This window comes from Mastigoproctus giganteus, chromosome 7 (genome assembly GCF_048544385.1).
Source record: "Mastigoproctus giganteus isolate SK-2022 chromosome 7, ASM4854438v1, whole genome shotgun sequence".
Classification (NCBI taxonomy): domain Eukaryota; kingdom Metazoa; phylum Arthropoda; class Arachnida; order Uropygi; family Thelyphonidae; genus Mastigoproctus; species Mastigoproctus giganteus.
This window is the reverse complement of record NC_143581.1, coordinates 143,803,080-143,820,262: the sequence shown is the minus strand read 5'-3', so window position 1 is coordinate 143,820,262 and position 17,183 is coordinate 143,803,080.

Genomic DNA, 17,183 nt, shown 5'->3' with positions numbered 1-17,183 from the left:
TTGTTCTAAGGTAGGCTATGTGATTGGAAAAATTAAGTTTATTGTCTAGATATAAACCCAATAAACGAAAATTCAAGAGGGAAAAGTATCGAAAAACGATACTTTTCCCTCTTGCTTCTCTCTTCCCCTTCAGTTGGTAAGAGGAATCGGGTTGTTTTTTAAATATATTTCAGGACCCGGATGTAATTTGCGTATTTTACAGAAATGAACTGCAGTCGATTTATTTTCTGCTAAGGAATATCCATTTCGTTGTAACCACGATTCTATTCTGACTATGGATAGTTGAAGTTGCCTTTCAATGGTATTTATAGTTTGTGACTGACAGGAGATAATGAGGTCATCAGCAAACGTGTATGATTCAACTGTTTTTGGTATGTCTTGTGTCATATTTGCGATTCTTATTGTGAATAATGTTGCGCTTAGGTTGGATCCTTGCGGTACACCCTCTTCTTGTTCAAATGATTTAGATAAGCTGTTCATATATATGACCTGAAACGTTCTGTGGCGCAAGGGGTTTCTACAAATATGAGGGAACGTAACTTCAAACTGAGGAGGGATGGTTGCAGGATAGATGAAAGCGAACTTTCGCTTTCAGGCAGCGGTAGTTAATTGTTGGAACAAACCCCCATCGGATGGTGTGGAAGTGGATAGTCTGAATAAATTCAAGACAGAACTAGACAACTTATTAGAGGGGATGTACAGCTGATGTTGGAAGGATTTCTTTCTTTCTTTTTTTTTTTTTTTGCTGATGTAAGAAAGCAATAATATTAAAATTAAATCTTAATTTAATATGAAAAATAATTTCAGTAGGCCCTGTATCGTTATTCACGACAAGTTTTTACGATTTTCGTCTTTAATAGAATGTGGATTAAGCATCAAGGGATCATTCCTGAGTAGGCGACTGAGTAAGGTACCCTATCACAAAGATCTTAGTATCATAAATGTCTACAGAATTTTATAATTTTGTTATGTAAAAGGCAATGTCTAAAATCCAAGGGAACATACTTTACCCTCTTGCTTCTCTCTTCCCCTTCAGTGCTTGCTATGGAAAATCGTAATTTTTATGGGAAATTTGGTTACCTGAAAGTTCAAGCCTAGAAGCAGTAGCTGATCGAGTTTTCGCGTGTTTGGCCTATATAGGAAACAAATGGAAGTTGAGCTGCGTCCATCTACTGTTGGAATTTACATGGGACTGCCGAAAACAAAATACTTCACTTCCCATAAGTAATGAAGATGCCGTTAGTGTTCGTGGTCATTTATGAACTGTCAGTGTTCAAGAACCTCTCTGCCTAGTCCTTTCAAGTTGGATTTCCATTCGGACCTATTTATATTCTTAACGCTGTCATAGCATCAGTTTTCCAGAGCCATTAGAAACGGCTGTCTGCACTATTTATAGCCGGACAATGCAGAGTGCAGCGCTATGTTAATTAGCTGTAGTGACTTCACTTGTTGAGATTAAACTTTTGCCTGTCCATGTTCCATGATGATCAATAGATGTCACTGTAATCACAGACTACCATCCGTTGCGGAGTTATGGTCGCTTCTAATATTCGGCATTTAATGACCTTTCGTACACGTAACCACCCTGTAGCACACCTAATTACAGTGTTTCGCTGATGAACAGTAAGTGTGGTTGGTCCTTTGGAACTTCTCGGCCGCGCAATAAATATCTGATCCACGCAAATGACTCCTCGTAGGATGGTCCATTTTCGGAAGGCTTGTCTGATGCTCGTGCATTCGGGATCAAGCTTGCGTTAAAGTTCAGTTCCAAGCAATATCTAGCATTTCCTCAAAAACAACTGTCGCTTCACCTGCAGTCCTTTTAAACAGACCGGTGTGCTTACAGATGCAGTTTTTAGATGAAAAGAGGAGGTTGCGGAAAGAAAGCAGTCTCCTTGAAAATCACTCCCAAATTTTTCCATTAGTTCAGCCATAAACAACGCGGTGTACCGAACGCCCATAAACTTCAAGGGTAGAATTCGAAGTTTGTCGCCTTACCTTTGTTTACTGACAGTTCGCATGCAAATAGACTTGTTTGTCCCTGTGAGAAGGAAACGAATAGTCCATTTAAATGTAGCTGCTAAGCGAGGAGTAATATTCCTAGGGCGAGTGGTTGTAAATAATGATTAGCGTCCTGGGTGATTAGATGCCCCGCGGTTTGCGATATTAAATACAGAGCAGTCTCTCTCTCTCTCCCCCTCCCTCTGTGTGGGCGAGTGCATTTTCATTTTCTCCCTAAACAGTTCACCTTCAGCGGGAATGCCTTTGTCTTAGTATCCCCGTTAACTTCAAAACGTCTCTTCCTGTGTACCTACTCGAACCATAAAAAGGATTTCGTCACTTCCGGTACTTTACAGCTCTTTATAATTAGCTCGAAACACGAAAGTGCCTACAAGACAGGAAAACGGGTTTAAGGGCAAATCCGGGAAAATCGATCTGCGGGAAACGGCGAACATCTGGCGCATCTAATTTTCTAGAGCGCTGTTTCCGGGTAGTAATAGCACACGGATATATTTTTTCTTTCTTTCTCTATTTCTTTTTAGTGTGTGTGAGGGATCAAATAATATAATTTCGTAAACTGCCTTGGGATAGCGCACAAAGTAGTTATTATTGGCCCAGCTACAGAGGGTGGAGTATGAGAGATCTTTTGGTGGTTACATACACAGAACGCTTGAAGGAGAGGTCGAAGGGCTGAGCGAATCCAGCCACTTTAGTATAACGATTTGGAAAATATAAAGAGTGAAACGTATAGTTTACTCCTTCACTTTTTTAAAGACGAACGTAGGAGTAAGCTTTTACACACTGCACATTAAATGAACGTAACTTAATCTAATTTAGCTAATGAGTGGTGTGCGTGCACATGCTCGCGCGACTAAAATTTCTTAGTCGATATGACCCGTGTACTGTTTATCGTAGTTTGTTTCCGATCTAGTATTTTAGATCTGTTTTAAATTTCGAAGATTTTTGTCTTGATTAATAAGGACTTCTCAATCCTTCGAGCTGCTCAAGGAAAACTTCAAACTTCAAATTTAGATGCTTGGGTTTCTTCTGAGTAAAACTTTATCGTTCGTGACATTTGAAGTTCACACTAACCTTGATGGATTCATTTTAAGCAAATACCTGCAACCTGATACATTTCGAAGACCTTCAGAGTCGAGCAATAGAAATTCTCCCTCCCACACGCACCCCTTTTACTGCTGCATTTAGTGAATAGTTAAAAAACCAGACTAAAGTTCTTAAAACACGAAAGCAGCATTTATTCTTTCTTTGTCGCATTTGAGTAAAATTCCCTTTGTTGACAGCCGAGAACGATGGTTTTGAAGAACACGTCTTTATTGGAAATTGTTAAGCTCTTGATGTCAACAGCGCTGTGCGACATAACGCCATCCCTGCTGGAATCACATAATATGAAATTTCTCCTGAACTGCTTTATCAGCCGATCCACAAAACTTATTCATTGAGGAATGAATAAGTTTCATGAATCGTTACTAAGTTTCAAGTTAGTATTGGTTGAAGTTAGAGAAAACGAGATGTTTGTTGATATTAGACTCGAATTTCTGCAGATTTTAATTTTTGGGAAATACGTGTAAAGAAAGGTTGTCTCAGAAAACAGAAAGGACAAAGAAGGAAGAGAAAAAGTTGGCTCAGTAAGTTTGGAGTTGTACAGTGAACGGATGCTGACTGATTGCAGCACGTGTTTGGACTGGTTTGGAAAAGAGTGGGGGAATTGCAGATCTCAATTCAGAGGAACAGTGCCCAATGGGTAGCGATATCTATAGAAAAGCCATGCAGCTGATATTGAACGCCCAGAGAGTGGAGAGAAATTGAGATTGACACAAAGTGGAGAGACTTTGTAAGAGATGCATCGTTAACCTGACTTCCATCTTTTAGATAACGTCTGGAACAGTGATGACCAACCTTTTCTTGCAACGTGCCGAATATTATATTGTAAATGTTTCACGTATTACCTGGGAGATGGAACTAAAATCCGCCCGAAGGCAAATCGTTAAAAAAACGCCTCGCCCCTTTAAGGATTCGGTTACCACTTCTCTATAAAAAAAGCTAAAAAATCCCATACAATCTTTTTTAAGGTCGGACTGTTAGAGGGGATTAATCAATTTCTCCCCTCCCCCAACTTATCCACGCATAGTGCCACCTAATGTTTTTACAATGTGAGGGATTTTATGCTAAGCGATTGAAATAAAAATAAAAAAAACACACATACACAATTAAAATGTTTGTTCATTCTTAAAGAGGAACATTTGTCGTGAGGAATCGACCATTGCTCCTGGCTACCTGCACTAAACGGCAAATTGAACTTTTATTGTCAAAAATTATAACCAAATTTTAACGCTGGTTCGTAATTTCTGACAATAAAAGTGTAATTTAAACGGTGTGTTTATCTTTATTTATTTTTCTAATCAGCTGAATGATTATGTTATTTTTCTAAATCAAAAAGCATGCCACGCATACTTAAGAGAAGTGTTGGGAGCACCATTCCAGGTGCGGGAACAATATTCCATGGTTGGGCAGATTTTAAAAAAGAGAATAAGGCCAAGAGGGAAAGAGAAAACTAGATTTGCATCATCCTTATTTTTTAAAACTGTTGATTTTTGTGTAAAATCCGAAAATATCAACACAACCACCGTACAGGTGGATGAATTTTTTTTTTTTTTTTAGTGACACAAGAGCACAGTCGATACTTTTTAAAAAGTAATCTGTTTTGAATAATTATTATTTATTTTTTGGTGCCATTAATTTGATTGATATTTGAACATTTACCTTTTCTTTGATGATCTCCTTATTGTTAATTCTGGACTTATAAAGTCCCAGTATTGCTCTTGGGCTGTACGTAGGTAAATCGCGCTGATTTAATTATTTTCACTTCTGTTATGGATTTGTTTTCTGATTAAATAAATTTACATTTTTAATTTTTTATTCTTTCAGTTTTGGAAAAAAAAAAAAAAAAACCACGTAATTTAATAAGCACTAGCGTTTAAAGTCGAAAGCAGAAACTAATTATATCAGTGAGATATTAAAGCTAGAATTGTTTTGTATCAAAGAACCCTTTTTCAAGTATTCCGTTGAAATTTCAGCGCGACAATATAACTAATGAATGCCAAGATTTCGTTAAAGTAGTGAATCTCGAGCCTTCTTCGCGCATGGAAAACAAAATGCGCATTCGAATTCACGAGACACCATCAAAGTACGCGCCCAATGACGTGTGTAACCTCAATAAAAACGAAACTGCTAATACGTTTCTATATGGCTCTCCAGAAGTTCAAACGTTATAAAAAATTCTCACTTTCTTACTCAGTTTGGTTGTCAGTAGCTGCGAAACTTTGTATACCTTTAGGGCAAACCGGCTCTTTTTTTACATTTATTTCCCTGGTTTCATTGACGCCACGGTTGCATAATTTTAATGACACTGAAAAAAGTTCTTGATGCAAGACAATACAGCACTTATTTCACTTTGATGTACTATTGCTGACTAAAATTACAGGGAAAATTGGGCAGCATTTCCTTTTACAATCTGTGAGTTCGTAGATGTTTTTTTTTTTATTTTGTTCTTTCGATCTTGAAAACCAGCGTGTAAGACTGGATGTTAGGACAGTGCTCTAGACTGTACAGCTGCTCCTGTTTATGGAGAATGATTAGAATGGCAATTTCGAGGGATCATATTCTGTATAGTTATTTTAGTCGGAGCATTTTGCAATTTGCTGACAGATGTTTTCGCCCTCGCTGATGCTCGTTAGAAAAGGTGAATATTATGGTATTGACGTAGTTTGTTTCGGTTGTTAAAAGAGCGCGCGGGGGCAATTTCGAAAATCTCTCTGATCTCTGGGTTTTGCTGGAAAGGCTTCAAATTTTCCATTACGTCACTGCTCGGTATGTCTTAAACGGGCCAAGTAATCATGGGTTTCAGGAATATCGGTGGTAGGTAGGAAGAAAAGTGAGGGGTAGGAAGGAAGGTATGGTTTCGCTGCTTAACTAATATCGTGTTTTAGTGAATTTAGTCCAGTGTGGAGATTAAATTTTAGAAATTGTCTTAACCTTTAAGACAATTTCTGTTGTTGGGTGGAACCGAAATGGGCGCAAGTGTAAGGGATTTGATATGGTATCTATCGTTAGTTAGGGTGGAGCCCGCTTCTGATCCGCCGTCTCGACTCTGGTCATATAATATTAACATTGTAGAGAGTTGGGAAATTGCTGTTATGGTAGGCGTTATGCTCGATCTGCTGGAACAGGAGATTGCGATAGTCTTCGGTTGGTTGATTGGATTTTCTTAAAGGCAACTCAGGTCACGAAGTACCATCAATAACAATAAAAAAGATTCTAAGTGATCACTTTTGTGTTATTGCTATTTAGTGTCAGCAGAAGAAAACTATTTTCTTCTTTCATTTATTTATTTATTATTTTTTTTTTTGGCACACATTGCCGATTTAGACCATATTGTGCCATTGTGTTATGTCTGTTCATAGTGGGAAAAAGTCTACTCCCTTCGCCTGAAATCGGTTAACTACAGCCACGATTGAAGAGGCTTTTAGAAATTCCTACAGTCATCGACGGGACTTGAATTTCTCCAAACGAACGACAAGTGGCGAAACCACCATACTGTCACAGAGGACAATTTTGGTACACATGTATGCCACGTAATAGTTGGTAAGGTTCATATTTTTCTTTACCATATATTCATTAGGACAAAAATAAAACAATCCAAAACAAATAATGTAAACCTGAACTTTCATTATCTAAAATAGCAAATGTACCATAAATGTGTTTGAAACATCAATTACCCTTGCGCTACTGTGATTATTTATTTATCTTATTAATTTTTTCGAAATTAACTCTATTTTCGTTTCATATCAATTAACTCTTTGCGTGCTTTGGTTCGTATTGAAGTAATTTTTACAGCTTGATTCTGGCCATTGAAGGTCTGGATTTCTTTAATATCTCGTTTGCGAAATGTGAACTCATTAGTATTCTGGAACAGCCTTTCTGAGTTACTCGCTCTTTATCAACGGAAAAATTATTGCAAATATTAACGAAAAACAGCAGATCGATGGCTTTTCCGAAGAACTTCAGAATAAAATCTCTTTCTGGCAAGACGGAAAGAGCCTGTTACGACTTGGGGAGTCTTAGGGAAACAATAAATCGTAAGCAGTTTATCAGCAGAATTATTCAGACGAAGATATTACTTGGTCCCAAGGCCTTTATTAACCCCCGGAGCGTTACTCGAAGGGAGGAAGTGGCGACCTTATTTCTAGCGATAACTATAAATTAAACGAAGAAGTGAATGGAACATTTCTTGCACCGAGACACCAACCGTTTTGTCACGGATGCCAGTTTAAGCTGCGATCTCCGGATCGTGTAACAAATTATGATTAAATGCGAAGGAAAAAGGTGGGGAAATCGACATTATGAAAGTCAAGCCTGTCTTGGTACCCACTTCTCAGTTTGATTGAGATAAGTGGTGCGCGATCTGCAGTCTGCTGACAGGGGACTTCTTTTGTGTTGTGTCAAGAGCTTTGTCATGTTCACCCATCCAGGACACGGCTCAGGTGAATTTTAGATTAATTTTTATTAACGTTGGCACCGCAGAATTCGAGGAGACACAAAGGGAATGTGGTAGTAAGTAGAAGAAATGCTTCTTGACGCGTTCTAAATTTGTAGACGGTAACCGGCAACTCCCATACTCGCCGTCCACTGAAGTGAAGCATATTCCAAAGATCTTGGGAACTGCATTCAGAATTTATTTTTAACAAGCAGGGAATGTACACTGCTGCATACTTACAAACTGCAACGAAGGGGGAAGAGGAGGAGTAAGGAAATATGAAGACTAAGGTACACCAAAGCACTATCGGTAAGCAGCATTGCTTTGAAAGCCATAAAACTGTGGGAGGCAAGTGTGTTTACACATTTTTTTGCGCTGTACTACCCGAAACTTCAACGGCACCATCACTGTGACTGTGAGGCAGACGCTCCTACCATTACGTGACAGATGTTTTGGTTTTTTTTTTTTTTTCCTTTTTTCATTCTTTAACTATTTTTTTCACGTGTCTGTGCGTATGTGTAATTTTAGGAACATCACCCCGTATCGTGGCACACCCAGACTAGATCACTACTTCCAAGGTCTACGAACTTGTTTTTCCCAGTTTCACTCGTGCTCTCGAGACCTTGAAACTGAAGATGGCACGTGTGGAAGCTGCACAAGGGAACAACTCGTGAAGCTTGTTTCCATTGTTACCTACATAGCTGTGGCAACGAAAATACGAACAGCTTTGGGCCGGGAGGAGGGAAAACATCCTCCCCCCCCAACCACATAAAGAATTTTCTAATAAGAAATTGCTCATAATCGGCAAAGGTAATTTGTTTGCAATTAGGTCAGTTAACTTATCAACTTAACTGAGTCCCCGACTCGTCTTTGACAAAAGTTCCCATCGTTTGACAAAAAATATGTCTTTACATATTTTTTTTGTTTTACCATTCTCTTTTCTGAACTGAGAAATATTCAAAAGCAATTCTCTACTAGTTCAGTACAATGTCGATCTATAATTAATCGAAAACGCATGCGTATTGCATTCTTTTCGGTATTGTCTAACTCTCATTTGTGCGATCTCCAGTTTCGCTAATGACCGAATACGATTTTTAAAATATTGTGTAGGCCTTCGCGGATTTTCTTAACCCTTTTCCCACTTAACGTTGGTGTTTCCAGAAACAATTCTTACGACACCACCGAATGTAGACCTCCCTAGGCAAGTTTAATGGACTCTGCCACTTACGTCCTGTTTGTTAGAACACCAGTCATAAGCTGCAGTTATCCAAACGTCAATACCCGTCTAACACGGGCCTGCTCTGTCCTCACTGTGCGGGTGTCTTGATCTCACAGATGTTTCTGGCTTCGGATCACTTACCAGCATCGGTCGGTTACATTCCGACAAACCTGGAAGGGTGTAGGATACGCGCAGACACATTATGGACCTCCTGCGAGTAGAAATTTGTACTTGCGGGATGGTACTCAATCTGCTGAGCGGTTCTTGACGGGTTCCTTCCGTCTCCCCTTGGGTTTGGTGAAAGTAAATTAGATGGAATGTTTAAGTATAATTCCCGTGATAGTAACAGCTTTCTCAAATTAATTAATGCGAATGAACCAATAATTTACATATCAGTGATGTAATAAACTTAGAATTTATGTTATTGAAGTATTTTACAACCAACAAAACGTCGTATCTTTTCCAGAGACTATTTAAGACCATGTGTTGTATCTAGACTCTGTACATTTGTTTGTCATTTCACGTAACTCGTGTCCACTAGCTGGATAGCTGTAAAGGGACATTTCTTTGGAAATAAACTGATATTAATAATAATAATAATTCAGCTTTACTGACATGCTCGTCTAACACACAAGACCGCTACATCACACACAGGCCACATCCATCATGTATGCGGTGGGAGAAGCAGAGGCCTCTACATTGTTTTAATGTGGTAGAGGTACGGGAAGCTCTCTTTGGAATTCATCTCTAACAGAGGCACGAAACAGAGGACAAATCAGGACATTTATCACGTACGAAAGAGGACCTTAGACAAACGTGGTCTGTCTAGATATTTTTGTGATTGACTTTGAGCTACCCAAACAAGGCATTGGGTTTGACACTTTCTGATATATTGTCCATATCCTAACGATCGAGTCATCCTCAATTAGCAATTCCCAGGGCGACTGTTTTATCATTCCGTGGTTGAGTACATCATTATGTTAGGCATAAAAAAAGGCCCAGGGCTCATCTCTTTTGTCGTCTAATGTTAATGCGTTATTCGCTTCTCATTGCAGCTTTCGTTCCCATCATGCTTTGCTGTTAGTTTCCTTCCACTACTTCGAAAGCCACAATTTTCTTAGTCTGTTGTATGCCCTTTCAAGGTCTACGAAGGCACAGGCTTAGAACCGATTTACGACTTATTATGGAGTGCGTGGGAAGAGTGCTTTAAAGGTTGGTTTTGCGAACAAGTTCAAGGATGCGATATTAGGGGTTATATTCGGAACTATCTGCAATTTTCAGCCTGAAAATTTGTAAATCAGTAATCGAAATAATCGATTATTGGCCATAATCAACTATATATAGTTCTGTTCTGTCATTATTGTTTACGATTTTAATTCTTAATCAAGTAATTTGCATATATCTATTATGAAAACACGATAATCGTTTATGGCAGATTTTATAATCGACTAATTTGCATATAATCGATTATTTAGAGAGATAACCAATGAGTAATCATTCGATTATGTTTACCATTACCGAAAATTATCCAAAGAGAAAATTACGTATTTGAATTCGATACAAAAAAGTGTAATTATTTAAATTGTTTTTATAAACGAATTTGCTCGAGTATCACATGAAACAACTGGATTGTTGTCAGATGAAAGCGATTATTTCAGGTTGCGAACTCATTCCCATTTAATTAATTCGGCGCTGTCTGTCTAGAAAAGGAAAATCCTGTCCATCAGCGATTCTTAACCAGTGTGTATCCGAAGTTTATATGTAAACTCTGAAGTTTTTTTCTAAGCAAACTTAGAAGATTGGGGTGTTTATGTCGCTCAAGTGAGAATAGAATATTGTGTGTCATGGTGGGCGAAAAAAAAGAGGGAGATAACACTCTTTATTAATCCGTGTTTTAGGATTAAAGGCTTGATTGATAAATGTGATCTAAGATGTTATTTAGCTCTAAATTCTGTCCGGTTCTTTCTGATTTTAACTTTGCACCACGCCATTATTTACTTTCTCTGTATCTTTGGGGAAAGGAACCTTAATCTAAATGACGACTTGAATTATGTGGAGGCGCCGACAAAAGACCTAATACAATTTAAAATGTTACCCGACAGATATTGAGCCTGCGCAGAAATGGTACTAGTCTTGTCACGAAGTCACGTGCCGAGTCATTAGAATCTCTTCTTACAGCTTAATGCAAATGCTGTATTTTAATTCTTACTTTCCCAGTGTTTTTTGCTTAACCTCAACCACTCCAAGACTCTACGTTCCAATTACTTTATTTTATAAAAAGAGAAGAATTTTAACGATTCGAACGGTGTTTGTTTTTAGAAAATTTGACCGAAGTTGTGTAGGGCCGGGTTAGGAATTGACGAGACCGTGGGTTAGTGCACCGTTTAATTCGCCACTCGGCGTTACTGAGGTCAGCACCAGCTGTGTTTCATGTGCCATTTTCAGTCACCAATAGGAATGGTGACTTGACTGTGGCGACAAGCTACGTGTGCCTGTTAGATTGTCTGGACATCCCAACTTCAAATTGTAAAAGTTTAACAAAGGTCTGGACGAAGAGATTGTTTTCTGTGTCGAGGCTCGGGGTGTTTCATATTCGTGGCTTCCCTCTTCATCTTTTGCAGTGCATTGATCACGCTGAGGACCACTGCTATATAATACACAAATAACAGCTATAATTTTAGAAAGTGATGGGTTTTTATTAACTGGGAGAGGGATCTATGTGATTGTTCATCATTGTGAAATAATTAATTAATTGAGACTACACGATTATATCACAAGTAGATTTAAGTAATTTATTATTGAAATGCTATAATTTGACTGATTGAAACAATGCCAACCACTTAATTCTGTCTTTTTCCCCTCCTTAGAATTGTTTGTGTTTGGCATTGAGGCGTTTCACTCTTCAAATTGTAGCATTTCAATAAAAAATTAATGAAATCAATCACGTGATATAATAGTGGAGTCTCATAATGAGCTTCTTCCTCAACTCCCTTGGGGTCGTGGCTGCCGATGCACCATAAAAAAATCAAATATCCAACCAACCTCAACTCCCTCTGGGACTCTTCGTGGACGCATTAAATAAAACCAACCATTCTAACTATCCTTTTCTTGGATCCAATAAGAGGGAGGCGAGAATGCGTTGTTTAGAGTTAGGCGGCTGTAGTCGAGTGGCCAAACGCGAGGGTATATTAGTACACATCCGCCTGTTTTTTAAAACTCGCATCACTGCTAAATACGGTGATGTTCTTGTATTCTCTCTCTCTCTCTCTCTCTCTCTCTCTCTCTCTCTCTTTTGTGAAATCTTCTGACCTTATATGTTCGTCCTGGCATATAAACAGAAATTTTAATTTTTTTTATTTTCAGGTCTAGGGATGCAGAATATTCCCTTCTAGATCCACAAAGCCCTGTTTTAGCCATAAGAAAACTGTCCGTTGTAAACCCTTGACTTATCTCTTCAGTCAGTGTTAATTACCCGATTTTTTACATGGTTTTGAAGAAGTCTCCTGTCTATTAAACTGTTAAGGAATTAGACTAGACGAACAGAGCAGCCTTGATACGACTAAAGATGTGTGCCTTTGTGTACGCACATGTGTTATCGAATGTGTTGCGGTGTCTTACACGAAACGACAATTAATGGACAGCAGCATTCGTTTCAAGGGATCTGGAGTGTTAATTTTTTATAGCTCGTGTGTGTAAGGAAAATAAATTGTCACCGAAGGCCTGTTACTACTGTGGTAGCGCCATCGGCAGCTCCTCTGGAGAGGTTGGGTTCAATTCTTGTCAACGACTGGAGGAATTTGAAATCCGAGGGTAATCATTGGAGTGATCATAATTACTCCAGTGATTAACATATTTTTCCACAAGATATTCTCCTACACCGTGTGGAAAATGCCTGGGTTCAAATCCTATCAATGGCGCGGCAAGAGGAGGCGTCTGTCAAAAAAAAAAAAAAAAAAAAAAGCTTTATACTAATTCCATAGACAAAAGTGGCTATTTTTTTTAATTTAATTAAATTTTTTTTTTTGTTGGTATCCCAGTTTGGGTACCTGTGGGTAAGAAACAGCAGTGAATCTTCAGGACATTAGTATTAGTAATGGCCGCATGGTGCAAGAAAGCCTATGGCTTATGCTGCACCAGCCAAAAAAAAAAAAAAAAAAAAAAAAATCCGAACAAAACAATGATAAAAACAAAAAAAAATAAATAAATAACTAAATAATAATAATTAATAAATAAAAAAAATAAAATAAAAAACAAAAAAAAGGAAATTAAACCTATCATCCTATGCGCTTTCCTTACCCGAAAGTACTATCCAGATGACCTTTGAATTTCCCCAAACTGTCGGCCTCTACCACCCATGAAGGCAACTTATTCCAGTAATTTATAACTCGCTGGCTAAAATAAAACTTCCTGCAGTCCAATCTAAACATTTCCCCCTCCCCCGTAACTTGAATTTATGTCCCCTAGTTCTAGCATCATTTATAATCTTGAAAATTTTGTCCTCATTCATTTTACTGATGCCTCTCAGAGCCTTAAACACCTCAATCAAATCTCCTCTAAGGTGTCTAGTTTCCAAACTCTGCAACCCACATATTCGAAGTCTTTCTTCATAAGGACGCCCTTTTGCCGATCTCACCAGGCGAGTTACCCTTCTTTGCACCCTTTCAAGAAGCTCGATGTCTTTCTTTAGGTGCGGTCTCCATACTTGAACACAGTATTCCAAGTGTGGTCTAACATAAGCCTTATATAATGGGATTATCACGTCCCTATCTCTACTTGCAAAAGTTCGATAGATCATCGATAGGACACCATGGGCCTTCCTTGCAACCTGTTTACAATGCTCAGAGAATTTCATGTCTGACCGTATCGTAACACCCAAGTCCCTTTCCACCAGTACTGGGTTTAGCTGAACTCCACCAAGTGAATAAGTTATTTTGGGATTACTGTTTCCCAGGTGTAATACCTTACACTTTGTTGGATTAAAGCATAGCTGCCATTTTTCTGACCATTCCTGAAGTCTATCTAGGTCTCTCTGAAGAAGCTCAGCTTGTCAGTGATCATTTACTACTCTACCAATTTTAACATCATCTGCAAATTTAGACATCACGCCCTCTATCCCTTCATCAATGTCGTTTATGAAAATTAAAAACAACAGTGGTCCTAATACTGATCCTTGGGGAACCCCACTTCTTACATCAACCCAATCTGAAGAATAGCCATTTATCACAACCCTCTGCCTCCTGCCCTGAAGCCATCCTTCTATCCATCTAAGGATTTTCCCAGTGATTCCAACCTGTTCCAGCTTATAAAGCAACCGCCCATGTGGGACTGAGTCAAAATCTTTGCTGAAATCTAAATAAACAATGTTGAAATGAAATTATTCCCTAAATCCAGCTCGTGAGTGGCCCTTTCGAAATAGCGAACCAGATTTGTTAAACATGATTTTCCCTTTACAAAACCATGCTGAGTATCCTTGAGAATTTCAATTCGATCCAAATGATCCTGAATTCCACCCTTGATCATTGCCTCCATGATTTTTCCTACTACTGAAGTTAGACTGACAGGTCGATAATTTCCAACTTCACTTTTAGAGCCACCCTTATGTATGGGAGATACATTTGCACTTTTCCAATCCAAGGGAATCTCCCCAGAGTCTAGTGATGCTCGCATAATTAGCCCCAATGGTTCAATGCACACGCTTGCCGCCTCCCTTAAGATTATAGGGTATATTCCATCAGCCCCAGGAGCCTTACTGGCCTGTAGGCTCGAAAGTTTTTTCATTAAATAATCTTGCGGAATTTCAATATCATTAATTACATATTTTTTAACTTCGCTTCCACAATTTCCCGTTGCCACAAAATGTTTTTCATTTGACATGGTTCAAGTAACACTGGATAAACTGGAGTATCGACTAAAATTATTAGTTGAGGCATATGATGAAGTTGTTGAGGCAAGAAGGGATGAACCCCACCTCTTCGTGGTGCAGACGGACACTAGGCAGGCTTCTCGGGTGATCCCCGTCATGGTGACTAAGTGACCAGCCAAAAAAGAAAAAAAAAAAAAACCTTTCCATTTCGCCCATCCGTTCACTCCAAAAATTTGTCTAGTTCAGCCTTAAATTTATTTTCAGCTATCAACTTCCACAACAACAGATGAAAGTCTGTTCCAGCAATCAACTGCCCGCTGGCTAAAGGCAAACTTCCACATTTCTATTTCCTGCAACGGTCCTTCCTCAATTTGAATCTATGCCCCCTGAAGTTCTTAGTCTGAGCAAGCGGAATTATGTTTAGACAGCGAGGGAGATCACCACCGATTTAATGAAACTGGGATCAGGTTCTCATACTGTCATAGCACTATTTCCCAGTGGGTGCGGGTTTCGTCCTTTTTAGGACAAAGATTGTAGTGGGTCAACTCCTGGTGGTTAGCGATACACTTAGTTGTGGCCCACCTCCCTGTGGTGCAGACGGACACTGCGCAGGCTATCCGGGTGATCCCCTTCTTGGTGACTAAGTGACCAGTAACAACAAACATGGCACAAACAATATATTATACACATTTCTGGCCGCTTTACAAAGTTTCTGTGTCATTGCAAAGTACTGGACGGAGACTAACGTTCCGGAGCCGCCGTACATGAGATACTATATCTATATGTCTTAGTCTTCCTTGAATTTTGTCAAGTTTTCTGCCTCGGCCAGCCTTGCAGACAACTTATTCCAACGTCCCACACCATCCTACCCGAAGATTAATTTCATAAGATCAAGCTTACTGTTACTCCCTAAAATTTTATGTTCTAGTTCTTATACCAGTCACCAATGATAATATTCCTCCCTGATTCATAATTTAGTAATAAACCATCAGGGCCTTATACGCCCCCCCCCCGAGAAACTGTCTACTTGCCTCTATATCCATACCACATCTTCTAAGCTGTTCTTTATGTGAATAATGTTTGGCGCCAAAAATTCCAATAAATCATAGAACACCACGTGCCCTTCTTGCTACCTGCTTACAGTGCATGTTGCACTTTATTTTTGTCATTCTCTATCGTAATCCTCATGTCTTTCTCATCCTAAACATCCTTTAATTCCTCTCCGCTTCACCTATAAACTATTCCTGGGTTTCTCTTTCTCCTAATTGTTTGCATTTGGTAGCATTAAACTTCACCTGCCGTTTTTCAGCCATACTTGAAGTCAGCCCAAATCCCTTTTGAAGCAATATAACCAGGTTCTGATCGTTAATCAGCTTCCCAACCGTCAGTGGAAGTCGACAGCTCCCTCTGTATTCCCTTATCAGTATCATTTAGGAGGATAAAAACGGAGGTCCCAGCTGATCCCCGAGGGACACCGCTTGCTACTCCACTCCACTCTGAAGGATATAGGATACCCATTTTGTCTCCTCTCCTTCAACCAACTGCTAATACACTGATGGATCTTCCCCGTTATCTCGATTTGTTCTTATACAATAACCTGACACGAGGAACCGTAAAAGAAACCTTACTAAAATCCAGATATATAACATCTGAGTTTTTATTATTTTCTTCTTTTTCCCTGTAACCAACTGCTTTATAATCTCGTCTTAGTAATTTATCAGATTCGTCAAGCAAGATCTTCCCTTCACGAAACCATGCTGAGAGATCCATTTGGGTAATTTTATCGCGTATCTAGCAGATATGCGATAAAATGACCCAAAAATGATCTTACCACCCTCGGATATCATACTCCTGGTCTATAATTGCCCATCACTTCTTTAGCCCCCTCCATTATTGATTTTGGAGATATTTCCACTTTTTCAGTCCAATTGAATAATCTCAGAATCTAATGATGATCACATTAACGGGATGTATGCCATCGGTTCCTGGAGCGTTACACATTCTTTTAGCCTCATTAATTTTCCAGATAGAGCTTTCCTGATACCCTTAGTTAGTTGGTCTTGGGCGAGGGTTTCGTGGTTTTTTTTTCGAAAACCCGTGTTTTTCGTCAATAAAGAAAACAGAGAAACTATCCCCAAAATACACTTATGTGTATGAGCTGCCGCTTGTGAACTTAACTTGTTTTTTCATTGACATTGTATGCAGTGTTGGTGGTAGATTTAAACTCACTTAAATGCTCGCGTGCACCTGAAGTTAAAACCATTCACGTCTCGGACTAGTATGTAACGGAATCACGAATTAAATTTAGTCAAAACGATTTAGTTTGAAGCTGCAGAACTTCTTTGCGTAACGGGGAGTGAGTAGATTGTGACCAGGGTTAAGCCAGTCACGCAAGACAGGAGCCTTCGTGATCCACTGTGAGATTTATTGAGAGTCTGCCTCGAAACAAATCTAGATTCCCTCTACAGCATGATATGAGAAAAATACGTCTCAAATCCCAGATGCAGCTAAGTCGATCGACAGAAATTATTAAATTTAAGCCACTT